The 13924-nt window shown below is 37.1% G+C and overlaps 1 long non-coding RNA gene across 16 annotated transcripts; it reads left to right on the top strand.

Annotated features, from left to right (window-relative positions):
- The first annotated feature begins 1018 nt into the window (after positions 1-1018).
- On the top strand, positions 1019-7520 carry LOC114924148 (uncharacterized). 16 transcript variants are annotated; one of them, XR_011862313.1, is made up of 10 exons: positions 1019-1583; positions 1695-1783; positions 2585-2663; positions 2768-2808; positions 2912-2985; positions 3176-3246; positions 3547-3878; positions 4164-4317; positions 6904-7058; positions 7311-7520. It is a non-coding gene; the product is annotated as an uncharacterized lncRNA (long non-coding RNA). The 16 variants fall into 16 exon arrangements; XR_011862312.1 differs by lacking the exon at positions 7311-7520 and adding an exon at positions 2424-2470 and having other exon boundaries at positions 1065-1583; positions 6904-7208; XR_011862301.1 differs by lacking the exon at positions 7311-7520 and having other exon boundaries at positions 6904-7208.
- Positions 7521-13924: the final 6404 nt, after the last annotated feature.

Raw genomic sequence — 13924 nt, 5'->3', positions numbered from 1 at the left:
TCCTCCCGAAAACCCAACAACTCAAGGAAAGAACAGGCGGCAACAAAACCCTCTACTGCGACTACCACCGAGGATACGGACATAGGACACAAGACTGCTTCGACTTAAAAGATGCTGTCAAACAAGCTATACAAGACGACAAGCTCCCCGAGTTCGTCAAAATCATCTGGGAACCGAAGCGCGCGGAAAGAGACAGGTCACCAGAGAGAGAAGGATGCAATCCGAGGACGCAAAGACAAACCCCAAGGAAAAGCCCAGAGATAGACCCGACCATAATCGTTAATGTCATCAAAGGCAAAGACACCCTAGGAAAATCGAAGTCAGCACTCAAGAAGGATCTCAAGATCTTGGCAGTCAGGAACCAATCCCCAACCGACAACGCTGGTAAGGCAATTGCATTCTCTCCCGAGGACTGCCAACACGGCACCTCGGCGGAAGACGCCCCATTCGTCATCTCGGCAAAGATTAGAACTGGGTTAGTTAGAAGAATACTGGTAGACATAGGAGTAGACTCCAACATCCTCGTCAGATGAGCCTTTGACAAGCTTGGACTCTACAGCAACAACCTCCAGATACACCGCAATGGAGTCATCGGACTCAGAGACAATTTCCTCAAGCCAGACGGCTCCGTCGTCCATGCCATGACAAAGGCATGCAATCCCTGGAAGAGAAGCAAAGCTTGTGTGCTACGGCAAGAAGGGTGTGCAACGCACCCTGGAGGACAAGGCAGGGGTGTGCCACGCCGTGCAGGGTGTGCAATGCCTCTGGAGCAACATAAAGCTGGCGTGCCATGCCATACGAGGCGTGCAATACTTCTAGAGGACACAAGATATGGCATGCCATGACTTGAAAGGGTGTGCCACGCCTTGAAGACAGCCAAGCCCCAGAGACACTACAAAAAATGTTGGTTAAAATGACGCTTATATTAAGGCGGTTTTATGTAACCGCTATAATTTTTGTAATTTCGGCTGAAATTAAGGTTTGCCATATTACTTCAGTGATTGGGGGCGGTTTTTGTAGAATATGGTGGTTTAAAACCGCTAGTATCTTTAGTCTTCTTTTCTGTTTTTTTAAAAAAACAAAAAACTAAGACTCATTGGTGATGTTGTTGTGCACATGAGAGGATGAGAATAAGAGTAATGTTGCGAATGAGAGAATAAGTGTGACGTGTGAATGTGACGAACCTAACCCTAGTTTTCTGTCGCCGTTCATCTTCTCCCCACCACTCAGCTCCAAGTTGCCGTAAGCAACGTTATCATTGTTGTTGCCTTTGGCAAAGGTTCTAGATCTGCTTCTCTGGCTTCGATTTGAGGTTTATCACCGTCGTTCATCTCCGCCGTCATTCATTTGCTCGGCACCGCTCAGCTCCAAGTTGCTGTAAGCAACGTTATCGTTGTTGCTGCCTTTGGTAGAGGTTCTAGATCTGCTTCTCTGACTTCGATTTGAGGTTTTATTGCCGCTGTTCATCTTCTCGCTGCCGTTCATCTACTCTTCGCCGTTCATCTCCTCACCACTGTAAGCAACATCGTTGATGTTGTCTTTGGTGGAGCTTCTGTGATCTAATTTTTTGCCTTGATTTGAGGGTTTGCTTTCTGTTCACAACCGTTCATCATCTCCTTGCTGCCGCAAGTGACGGCGTTGTTGCTATCTCTGGCGGAGCTTCTGAGATCTAGTTATTTGGCTTCAATTTGCAGATTCAATCTGGTTCTCTAGCTGTAAAGCTATTGTTGCTGCCTCCAACAAAGATTGTATGATTTGGTTCTACCATCCATATCAATTCACAGTAATCTACTTCATCTTCTTCTTTTTTTTTTTTTCCTCCTCCATATGATTAAAATAGTGTTAACTAATTTAAATTACATTATTAATGTACAATTAATTGATGATTACCTTACTAATAACTAAAGACCAAAGCGATTACGCAAGCTAAGTGATCGTTGAAGAGAATTAATTATTTAATTAATTAATTAAGAAATTATGGCGGAGGAAATTAGATTCTTCGAGCTGAACACAGGTGCCAAAATACCTTCTGTTGGATAAGGAACTTTTCAGGCTGAAAATCCTAGAGCCTTGGCCAAGATACTCAACAACACATGCATGAATGAATTAATTAAGTAGTTTAGAGATGCCAATAATCCCAAGTTAAGCTGTATCAGCATGCAATAATTTGTTCTTGTTAGAAACAAATGATTAAGTTAACTTAATACAAGGACATATATATAGTTAAACTAAGCTTACAAATTTCAACGTGACCAGTATTTTTCTAATGCCATGTTGTTGGATTGTTTTGCTATGCTTTATTATTTAATTTAAACCTTATAATTAGGAAACTTGGAACCAATAATCTATTCAAAATATCAAATAACCAGTAATTACTCCTTCTTATATATAAATTCAATTCATATGTGATTGAGCTGTAAAAGTGCCACAAGAAGAAGCGGGTTCTGCTTAGAAAGAACAAGAAACGATGGTAATCTTTAATGTTTTATTTCAGTTCTACCTGAGCCAGGAATTTGAATGTTCCTATAACATATATTGACAAAGCATATCAAGTGATGAGTTTGGTCTGATTATTACTCAACAGGGAATCTGTAGAGATATGGTAGGTGCCCAACAAGGGCTACGAAGGAAATGAGGAAATAGAGCTGCACTTTTTGTATACGGTAACTAATTAACAGCATAGCTAGCTTCCTTCCAAATCAGTATTATATTATGTTTAGTTTGTTGTGTTTTTATTTGAAGTATGTAATTATATTGGTGCATGAAGCATTGGAAGGGCTAGAGAACATGGCGTTCGTTGCCAATGCGGTGAGCCTAGTAACATATTTCTTTGGCTTCATGAACTTTAGCTTAACAAAATCTGCCACAACCTTGACCAACTTCATGGGAACTGCATTCTTGCTATCTCTAGTTGGAGGATTCATCAGTGATACATATCTGTCTAGGTTCAAAACATGTGTTATCTTTGCATCCATGGAATTGCTGGTGAGTACAACATCTACATATCAATTATATCATATACTTTCGGCATCATGATTACAGCTTTCATTATTCATTGAGGAAATAATCAATCAAGTGCTAACTAATAAGGAAGAATTTTGAAACAAAAAATGGCTATTATAATAACTATATAGTCCTCAATTATTGAAGTATATTATAATTCAATTCAACACAGGTTCTGCTCTCAAGAAGCTTTTTGATAAGTTGAGATCTGAATAGCTTGACATACATTATTCAATTCCAAAGGTAGTTACTGCTATATTCTTCCCTTGTCAGTTTCTTTGTGTTCCAAGTTCTTTTGCTTTGCTTATAGTGTTATCTTTACTTGATGGCATTTTAGACAATGCTCCAGAAAAGGATATTTGGTCATGGTGGTGTGATGATATCTGGTCTTGATTCATCTGTTTCAAATGACAAACTTAAGCATATTTTTGGATTATATGGAGAAATTAAAGAAGTCAATTTTAATTCTGGGCTTTCACCTTTTTTGCATCATGTGTCTTACCAAGAATTATTTTGGCATTAGTAATTATTGTGTAATGGCAGATCTATGAATCTCTTGAAGTGAATCATGTGAAATTCAATTTGAGTTCTATGATGTGCGAGCTGCCAAAGCTTCTCTTGGTGCTTTAAACAGGATCTATGTTCCTGGGAAGCAAATCAAGCTTGAACATGGCCATCCTAGAATTGCTATGTATTGGCTCTACCTGCTACTTTTAGATGTAATTTATTTTCTTGTTATAGAATATTTTTAAACTGTTTCTTCTCTTGGTTGTCTCAAATTGTTTGTGAGAGAAACAAGGGAATCAAGAATTCAGTGATAAATTTCAAGACAGAAAAGGCCAGCGGGATAACAAAATTATCCCTCTCTACATTGAGTTGAGTTTCTAACATTGCTTAATTAGTTAATGCATGCATATGTTGTAAGATGATGAAGTTGTTTGTGCTCCTTTATTGTTTGAGACAAAAGAACCAAGATTCAGAGGTGCTTACAAGGTGTTTGCATCAACAATATTACTGTGCATATCTCTGATTTTGTTTACTCTTATTTTGATGTTGCCTATCTGCATTGTCCACCTCTATTTTATGATTTGTTTGAGTCTTTTTTATTGGTATTCCAGCTTGTCAATTAAAGTACATTAATTTGCTTGCTTTGGTTCTAGTGGCCTAATATTGCTGAAGATGCTGTCAGAGTACAGTGATATGAACAACCTGTTGCTGTCACTTTCTTCAGAAGTTGTACATCGTGTGGTAGAAATTTTGAAATTTTTTCACACACGAACTTGTAAACTTGTGCTCGGGGCTGGTGCTATGCAGGTAGTACTAATATATTTCTCTGAACTATTATTACCTTTTAGATATATCGCTATATTTTATAATGTATTCAGTAGTTTGCTTTCCCAATTCTTGTACCAATTGTGAGATGTGAGATAAGGTAGCATTTGGTTATTTTTGTAGCACGTGTACAAACTCTATAGCCTGTAACCAAATCCTAACTCATTCAAAATGTTTTAGATTATAGCTTCAGATCTTGTAACCAAACCCTGAGTTCTATAAGTGTGAATCAAGTTGATCCTTCTGTCACCAATCACTACAAAAGGGGGTTTTCTAAGAGAGGTATATGTTACATACCTTGGAGAGAGAGAATGCTGACTCAACAGCAAAGGGAAGAAAATAATCCCTTTACTACCTTATCATTATTCTAGAAGAAAGCAATAAAGAAAAGGGAGGAATAATAGGCAGGAGAAATGTGTAATCATAAGTGACAATAATTGATGATTGGATTAGTCAGATGAGAGAATCAAGGAGGCGTAATCGTAGGAGTTGAATGCTAATTATGATAATTAATTTGAGGAAAGGCAATAAAAGGAGGAGCTGATTAGGTGAGAGGTAGAAAAAGATTTGGAAAGGCATAGGTTAGGAGAGAAGAGGACTCTCGAAATTCCTCTGTTATCTTTTACGTTTCTATTATATTTCTGTATTTCCATTAAAATAAATACCAGTGTAACAACTGGTATCAGAGCACCGGTTCTGGGTATTCTGTGCATGGTGTCTACGCGAGCTGCCATGGAGTCAAGGTTGGAGGCGGTAGAGAAATGGATTGAGGAGTTACAAGAAGCTCAACAACGATCCTTGGAGGCATTCTCAGCAAAGATGTTGAGACAAATGAGGGAGTTGCTACCTGAACAGCACCAAGGTGGAGGTGCTGGTGCTAACGACACCGGAGGAGAAAATGACGGTGGAAGGAACGAGCAAGATGACGAGAGGATAGAAGGGAACGGTGCAGGAGAAGAAGGGCAGAGGCGATTCGAACCAATTCGAAAGCTTGACTTACCGGTATTCTCGGGGGAGGATCCGAATGGCTGGTTGGTGAGAATGGAACGCTACTTCAGGGTAATCGGAGTAGTTCCGGCGCAGAGGCTTGATTTTGCAACAATGGCTTTGGAAGGGGAGGCCCTCACCTGGTTCGAATGGTGGGAAGAATACACACCATTTCAGACATGGAGACGATTCAAGGAGGACTTATTGAAACGTTTTCAACCTGGAGCTGCTCTCAACCCCATGGCTCCGTTACTAGAGGTGAAACAGGTGGAGGACGTCGCTCAGTATAGGCGAGAGTTTGAGGCTGCAGCACGAACGCAGAGAAACCTGGGAATAGAGGCTCTCATGTGCATCTTTGTCAATGGACTCAAAAAGGAAATTCAGGCAGAATTGGAGGTGGTTCAGTTCGATAATTTACCAGCTTTAATGGATAGAGCCATGGCTATTGAATGGAGAAATCAAGCGTGGAAGGAGACGGGGTTGACCCTAATGGCAAGAGGGTGGAGGGGCTGCCAGAAGGGAATGGATCAGGCGGATCTGGTTCAGTGGGAGCTAGATTTGGATTTTTCAAAAATTCTAGTTCGGCGAAGTACAACACCCACGACGGCAGCAGCGAATCAAGGGGCGAGATTGGATCCAACACAAACAGAGGCACCCCTACTCCTCGTACAGGCCTTACCACCAGTTTAAACGGCGGCAACAACGCTTCTCATTTGCAGACGACTCATAATAGCGGCACACGGCGGCTCTCGAACGAAGACTGGGCAGAGAGACAGAGGAAAGGGTTGTTCTTTAGATGTGGAGAGAAGTGGGGACCTGATCATAGGTGCTCCATGAAGCACTATCAAATCATACTCTTAGGAGAAGATGCAGAAGAGGAGGCAGAAGGAGACGTAGGGATGAACCAAGAGTCCCATACAGGGGAACCTGAGCAGGAAGAGCTGCAACTGTCATCATACAGCTGCAATTCAAGAAGCCTTTCCTTCGGTCCACCTTGAGGACAAGGTGATGCTTCAAGGGAAGGTATTGTTACATACCTTGGAGAGAGAGAATGCTGACTCAGCAGCAAAGGGAAGAAAATAATCCCTTTACTACCTTATCATTATTCTAGAAGAAGCAATAAAGAAAAGGGAGGAATAATAGGCAGGAGAAATGTGTAATCATAAGTGACAATAATTGATGATTAGATTAGTCAGATGAGAGAATCAAGGAGGCGTAATCGTAGGAGCTGAATGCTAATTATGATAATTAATTTGAGGGAAGGGAATAAAAGGAGGAGCTGATTAGGTGAGAGGTAGGAAAAGATTTGGAAAGGCCTAGACTAGGAGAGAAGAGGACTCTCGAAATTCCTCTGTTATCTTTTACATTTCTATTATATTTCTGTATTTCCATTAAAATAAATACCAGTGTAACAGTATATTACTATTTTTCTACTCAAATATAGTCAAAAGTGTGGCACTTTATAAATCGTTGTAAGTTTAAATTCCAAATTGTGGTTCAGCTCTCTTATATGCTATTAAATAGTAACACTGAATCCTCTAAAATTAGACTGCCTTAAATTCATCTTCTTTTCTCTTTCAGAAAATGCTGGTGCTATAGAAGCTGTTGTTCGAGAGAGCTTTCATAAACTTTTGAAGGCACACTATATTAAATGCTGCCCTGCACTAGAGCCATTTGTTTTTACACTCATTAAGACAAAATATGCTCCTAGAAAGCAGGCTTCTAAGATGGCCAACGTAATTCGTTCTTTTCAATTTCTATAAACAGTTGGGTTAATTAAATAAAGTAGCATTTTTTTGTGATATAGGGACACCCCTTTTAATTTGGTTGCTGATGTAAGTACTTCTCTTGGCTTGACTTTGATATTATTTGTCTCATTTTTTTAATTTGTTTTGTGTCATTTTTTTAATTTGTTTTGTGCTATTCAAGTTAATGGTTTATCTATTTATTCTTTTTTATTATGTTTTCAAATTATACTTTTATTGTAGGAATTGGATCAAGAGAGTGAGATTCCATCGCTAAAAGAACAAGGAAGTAGATCTTTTAAAGCGAGTAATAGAGCAGTGTGATTTTTTATGATGGAAATTTGATGTATTAAGAGCTATATGTTAAAACCTTTGTATAGGAGTTATTACTAAGAAATGATATATTATGTTTAAGACTTTGTTTGAGTTATATAATATTTTGTTTATGGATTATGATTTTGTTATGGTGAAATTTTAATAAAAAATTATTTGTTTAGTACGATAAAAATAATAGTAAAAACTGTCTTTTTAAAATATAGAAAAATATCATTTTTATCCGGTAAAAACGACGGTTTGGAATTGCCATTTTAAACAATATGAAACACCATTTTAATCCGGAAAAAATAGTGGTTTCAAATGCCATTTTAACCAATAAAAATGTCATTATTAGGGTGAAAATGGTGGTTCAAAAACGGCGTTTTAACCAACTAAAAATGTCATTTTAACCAATCAAAATGCTACTCTGTCAGGGTAAAAATGACAGTTCTTAAACGTCATTTTAACCAACCAAAAACGCCGTGTTTACCTTGAAAATAAGGGCGATTTGAACCGTCATTTTAACTAACCAGAAAAAGCCATTTTATTTGGAAATAATGGCGGTTTGAACCGTCATTTTAACCGATCTAAAAACCGCCGTTTTAACCAAGGGAATTGTGGCAGCTTTTTGAAAACCATCGTAATAACCAGAATGACGCCTAGAATTACGTCACTTTTTAAAACCACCATTCCTAGTAATAATGTCGGTTCAAACCGCCGTAAATACCCAAAAACACCGCCATTTTAACTAGATTTTTTTGTGAGAGCAGCCCAACCTTGGCGTGTAATGCCATTGAAGGGGCGTCCCACACCATGGATTCAACAAAGCTAGCGTGTAACGCTACTGATGAGGCGTATAATGCCCAGTCCAAAGATTAAGCACAGTTACACACCATCAAGTCAAACGCAATGCCAATGAGAATTTCAACAAGATACAATCTCAGATATTTGATTTCCATTCAAAGATTAAAAAGAAGGTTCTGTTATAATTAGATTTGAGTTTGATTTAATTAGAAGTTATCTTATTTTTATTAAGGCAAAATTTTGAATTTGAATTTTGATTAAAATAAGATTTAGTTTTTGAATTTGAATTAGAAGAAACCCTAAGTATAAATAAATGAATGACATTCACAGAGAAGACATCCAGTTTCTTCGGTACAGTTTTCTTTTCATTGTTGTTTTCTATTCTCCAAAAGTAACCACTACAAAAAAAAAGGGTCTATGGTTGTAACAACCCGAATTTTTATGCCAGCATGATATTTTTCGAAAAATGTTATTCGAAGCAATTAGTTTTATTTTGATGAGTCAATTTCGAATTTCGAAGTAAAATAAATGATAATATAATTTTATTATTATATTATTAATTTATTTTACATGCTATAATAATAATAGAGCGTAGATATTATTATTATTATTATTATGAAGTCCGATATTTGCCGATATAAATAATTATTGGTATTTGTTGATGAGCTTAGAGTTGCTAATGCTTCATCAAATATATTCTATTCGTAAGTTACTAATATCATTTAGATTAGTAACTCTTATATATTTAACTCTATATATATGTTATTACTTGTGTTTTAATATATTCAATTTTCATAATTATTCGTTTAGAATATTTATAATTTGAACCGCTGACTCAGCAACTTCAGAACTTAACACCTGGCAACTAAATCACCATTAATCATTATCATTACCTTAGTTCCATTCACTTTGGCTGAAGCTATTAAGGGAAAAAAACAAAGAAATTAAAAACTTGGCTTATATGAATATATACATATATATAACCATGACAACTAATAATGCTTTAACACTACAAATCATCATTCATCACCATCAGGATTTAGTCATCATCATTCTCACCGAACTTGGAAAGAAAAGAAGGAAGGAAGGCCAAGAGTAAGAACAACATGTTCTTCGTAGAAACCAAATTTTCGCCTTTGATTTCTTGTGATTCGTAACTCTATACGTTGACATCAATTTTTTTGGGAGAAGCTGTCAGTGGAATTTCCCCCAAGTTTGCATGGTTCAGCCGGTTGGTATAATAGGAAGCATAGTCAGTTTTTGACATTTTTTTTTTTCAGTTGTTCGGTCAAAAAGCTTCTCTGGAGTCCCGTTATCTTGATTTTGTATAGACGTAGAATTTTGGCAATTTCCCACTGAAAAAATTTGTATTAGATAAGTGAATTGATGTTGTGTTTGATTATTGATTGGATTTGATTGAACTTATGTTGAATTCTTGTGATATATTGATATTTGTGATAAGTTTGAGGGTCGGTCGGTTTAAGTGAAGGCAAGAACCATATTATTTTGATGAATTTGGGGATATGATTATTTTGGAAATCAAGTGAAATTTTGTGTAATTAAAGGGTCGGGAGATTAAATTAAAAGCTGTGAAGAATTGGTAACCGTAAAGCTCAGAAACAGACTTAAAGTTATATATATATATATATATATATATATATATATATATATATATATATATATATATATATATATATTTGAAATGATTATAAAAAGATATTTTTGGGTTTAAAGAACTGTATTTGTTACCATGATAATATTAATAATTTGAGAATGAAGTTGTGTTTTGATGAAAATTGAGGTTGATTTTATAAATAAATAATTTTAGAGGTATTTTGAGTAAAAAGTAATTGTTTGGAGATGAATGGGTATTTTTATAAAAACTCAGAGTTATTTTTGTAAATATTAATAAACAAAGTGCTAATTAGTAATTTTCTAAAAATATTTGGTTAAAAGTAAAATATTAAAAGTTTGAGGTTTAAAACATAATTAATAAAAGCTTAGAAGTAAAGTTTAAAAGAGTTAAGTCTTCAAGGAAGTTATAAATACTGTTTATTACTTAAATTATTTTATTTGTATTACGAAAAATCATTATTATTGTTATTAATTTAGAATATTATTTAGTAAATATATTATCATTAACGATATTATTAATGGTAAGATAGAACAGAATAAAAAAATACCCTTTTTAAAAGATTTAGAGTCACAAACTTAATTTAAGAATCTTATGATTCTCTTTTCATAAAATACGTAGTGGATGATGAGAGAACAATGTGAAGATAGTTTGAACTATTAAGGATAAATAAGTAAAATACTAAAGAAAAAGAGACAATAAATCGTCACGTGTGATTGTGGGAAAGTCACGAGAAGGTGACGATAGTATGGTTTTGTTAACAAAGGATAAAAGTTAACAAGCTGTGGGCTTTATGTGTGAATGACTGTGTGAGGACGCCTGTAAATATGGAATGTCTTCCAAGAAAAGGAGTCAGATGCTTCAGCTGGAGAATCGGCACCTACAAGTACTTGCAGAGGTCATGTTCGACATACTTCAGCTTGAGAATCAGCACCTACAAGAAATAAACACTTGCAGAGGTTATGTCGCCAGAATGCCTTATCCAACTTGCGAGTTAGATTGCGTCGGGTGCAGGTCGAAACTGAAAAATGAGCTCATTACCTGCGATAGGACTAAACATGTATCATCGTTGCTGTGCATTTGCATTTTACTTGATAATGCAAAAATTTTGTAATTGTCTCTTTGTGTTTATGCATTCTTTAATGGTATTTTGAATTGTTGTGACTGGCTATATCTCTATGATTCTTGTATATTTGACTATGAATTAATTGAACTGCGCTAATCCTGACTTAACTAACTACCCTCGATCCTACTAAGAACCCCCCCAGTTCTTACCCCTTCGTTACTTCCCCATCAGATGGAGACGGGCATCCTATTCTATGAGATGGAACCTCCATATGTATATGAGGATCTTGAACAGCATAGGTTTTACATAGTAGCTGTAGAGATTAGGATCCATATGTACATTCTGCGTGACCACCCTCTCCGTTATTTGATTAACACTCTGCTCTTTAACCTCGATATGCATTATGATTTCCCATTGCATTGGTTTCATCCTGATGCTCTATTTCACCCATTCCATGATTGACCCGTACCTCATTAGCACCCTGATCAGCCTGAGGATCAGGTGGCCCCTGAGCTTGATCCGATGGAAGAGCATGTACCAAAGCCTATGTCTGAGTAGGATATTCCTGATCAAAGATGAAAATATGGAATTGAGTAATTGAACCCTCACCGAATGTGTATATACACTCTAATAGCTCAAGTGTTTAGGGTTAATCCACTTAATTCCCCCCTAATCATGCTTTCTAAATTTTGTGCTTTATCTAACCAATCAGCAATTATTTGTATGGCCAAGTGAGCTAAAATTTGAATCTTTGCTTAACCTAAGTTCTCACCTAAGACATATGTAACCTACATACTTGGTGCACGAAATTGAACTCCGCACAACTGAACTGGCAAGTGCACCGGGTCGTCCAAGTAATACCTCAGGTGAGTGAGGGTCGAATCCCACAGAGATTGTCGGATTGAGCAAGCAATGTCTAACTCATGTAGATTATAGTCAAGCGATTAAAAAAGATGGTTGTTTGTTTAAAAGCATAAATAAAATAGTAAAGGAAACGAAATACCAGATTAGTGTAAAACCAATGATAGATATTCAGTTAAGGCTTCGTAGATGCGTATTCTTTCCGGATTAAATTTTCTTACTATGTATTTCAATAACAAATTATTCATTCAATGGCAGCCGTAATTGACTAACTCATGTAGCATCCTCATCAAGTTAGTCTCTTCTAAACCATAGCAGTCCACCATGTCCGAACAACTCATAAAGCATCCTTATCAAGTTAACTCATGGCTTTCCATAATAGTCGAAGGTGAAAACCTAAGCAATCCACTCCCCTTCGCGATCCTACTCAAAACGCTACAGACAAGGTCGAATCTTCCGGATTAGGGAATGCTGCTTCTTAGACTCTAGCTTTAACACCACAGAAACCTCAGTAACCCACGGTCAACCGAAATTTATGTCACGTATCCAAAGTCGCCCAGGCACGCTCTTAGAATTCGCAGTGCACTCTCTAGCTGTAGTTCAATGCTATCCGGGTCAGGACTCACATGGAACCCATGTAGAACAAGGATGATTGTCACGGGTCATCCTCAATTCATTGAATAAAGAATGAAAATGCACGAGAGAATGGAATCAAACCTGTATTGAAATAGAAACAGTAATATTATTAATCCATGAGAATTAGCAAAGCTCCTAACCCTAACTTAGGATGTTTAGTTTTTCATGCTTTACAGAAAATAGTGTATTCGAAAATAGGGTGGAAGAAGATCCTAAACATGGGTGATCTTCTCCGTTAAATACTAATCTAATAACTAAGAAGTACAAAAAGTATGACAAACTAGACTAGAGGAGCGAAAATCCATGCTTGGGCCCACTTTGGTTGAGTACTTGGGCTGAGCTTGGCGTCCAAATTTGAGGAATGGAAGTTGAATGCCCACTAGGGAGTGATTGACGCTGCCTTACTTCTTGGTGGGCGTTGAACGCCCCAAAGGGGGTGGTTCTTGGGCATTCAACGCTGGCTTGTCTCCTTGGGGCGTTGAACGCCAGCCAGGGGGTAGCTCCTTGGCATTCAATGCCCAGTATGAGTAGGCTCCTTCGAAGAAAAGTATAAACCATTATATATTGCTAGAAAGTTCTGGAAGCTTGGTTTTCAACGGTGTTAAGACTGTGTCATTTGGACCTCTGTAGCTCCAAAAAAATGCTCGATTGAGTGCATGGAGGTCAGAATCTGACAGCATCTGCTACGCTTTCCTTGTCTCTGAATCAGACTTTGCCAAAGCTCCTCAATTTCAGCTAGAAATTACCTAAAATCATCAGAAAACACAACTCAAAGTAGAATCCAAAAAATGTGAATTTAGCACTAAAATCTATGAAAATATAATAAAACTTAAACAAAACATAACTAAAACAATATGAAAATGATGCAAAAAAGCGTATAAAATATCCGCTCATCAGAACACTGAACTTAAACTGTTGCTTGTCCCCAAGCAACCAAAACAAAGTAGGATCAGAAAGACGATAAGGATACAATAAATCTAAGAGTCTTCAATGAAGCTCAATTCCAATTGATGAGCGGGGCTAGTAACCATTTACTTATGAATAGTTTTGGCATCTCACTATCCCTTGAAGCTCAAATGTGTTGGTGTCATTAGGAATTCAGAATCCGGATGGTATTATTGACTCTCTTAGTTTAGTTCTTTTTTATTCTTGAACACAGCTTCTTTTAGTGTCTGGCCGTGACCCTAAGCGCTTTGTTTTCCAGTATTACCACCGGATACATAAACGCCACAGACACTTAACTGGGTGAACCCCTTAGGATTGTGATTCAGCTTTGCTAGAATCTCCAGCCAATGGTGTCTAGAGTTCTAAGGCACACTTTTTTGCTATGGATCACGACTTTAACTGCCCAGTCTCAAGCTTTTCACTTGACACCTTCACACCACAAGCATTTAGTTAGGGGAAGGAGTTCATTTGAACTTTTTAGGCCAAGATTTTGTTCCTTTTAAGCCCTTCTAACCATTGATGCTCAAAGCCTTGGATCCTTGCTCTTGCCTTTTGGTTTAAAGAGCTATTGGCTTTTTCTTTTTCTTTCTCTTTCTA

Source organism: Arachis hypogaea, chromosome 6, assembly GCF_003086295.3.
Source record: "Arachis hypogaea cultivar Tifrunner chromosome 6, arahy.Tifrunner.gnm2.J5K5, whole genome shotgun sequence".
Lineage (NCBI taxonomy): Eukaryota > Viridiplantae > Streptophyta > Magnoliopsida > Fabales > Fabaceae > Arachis > Arachis hypogaea.
The sequence above is the reverse complement of the archived record's forward strand: the minus strand, read 5'-3'. Positions and strand labels throughout refer to the sequence as shown.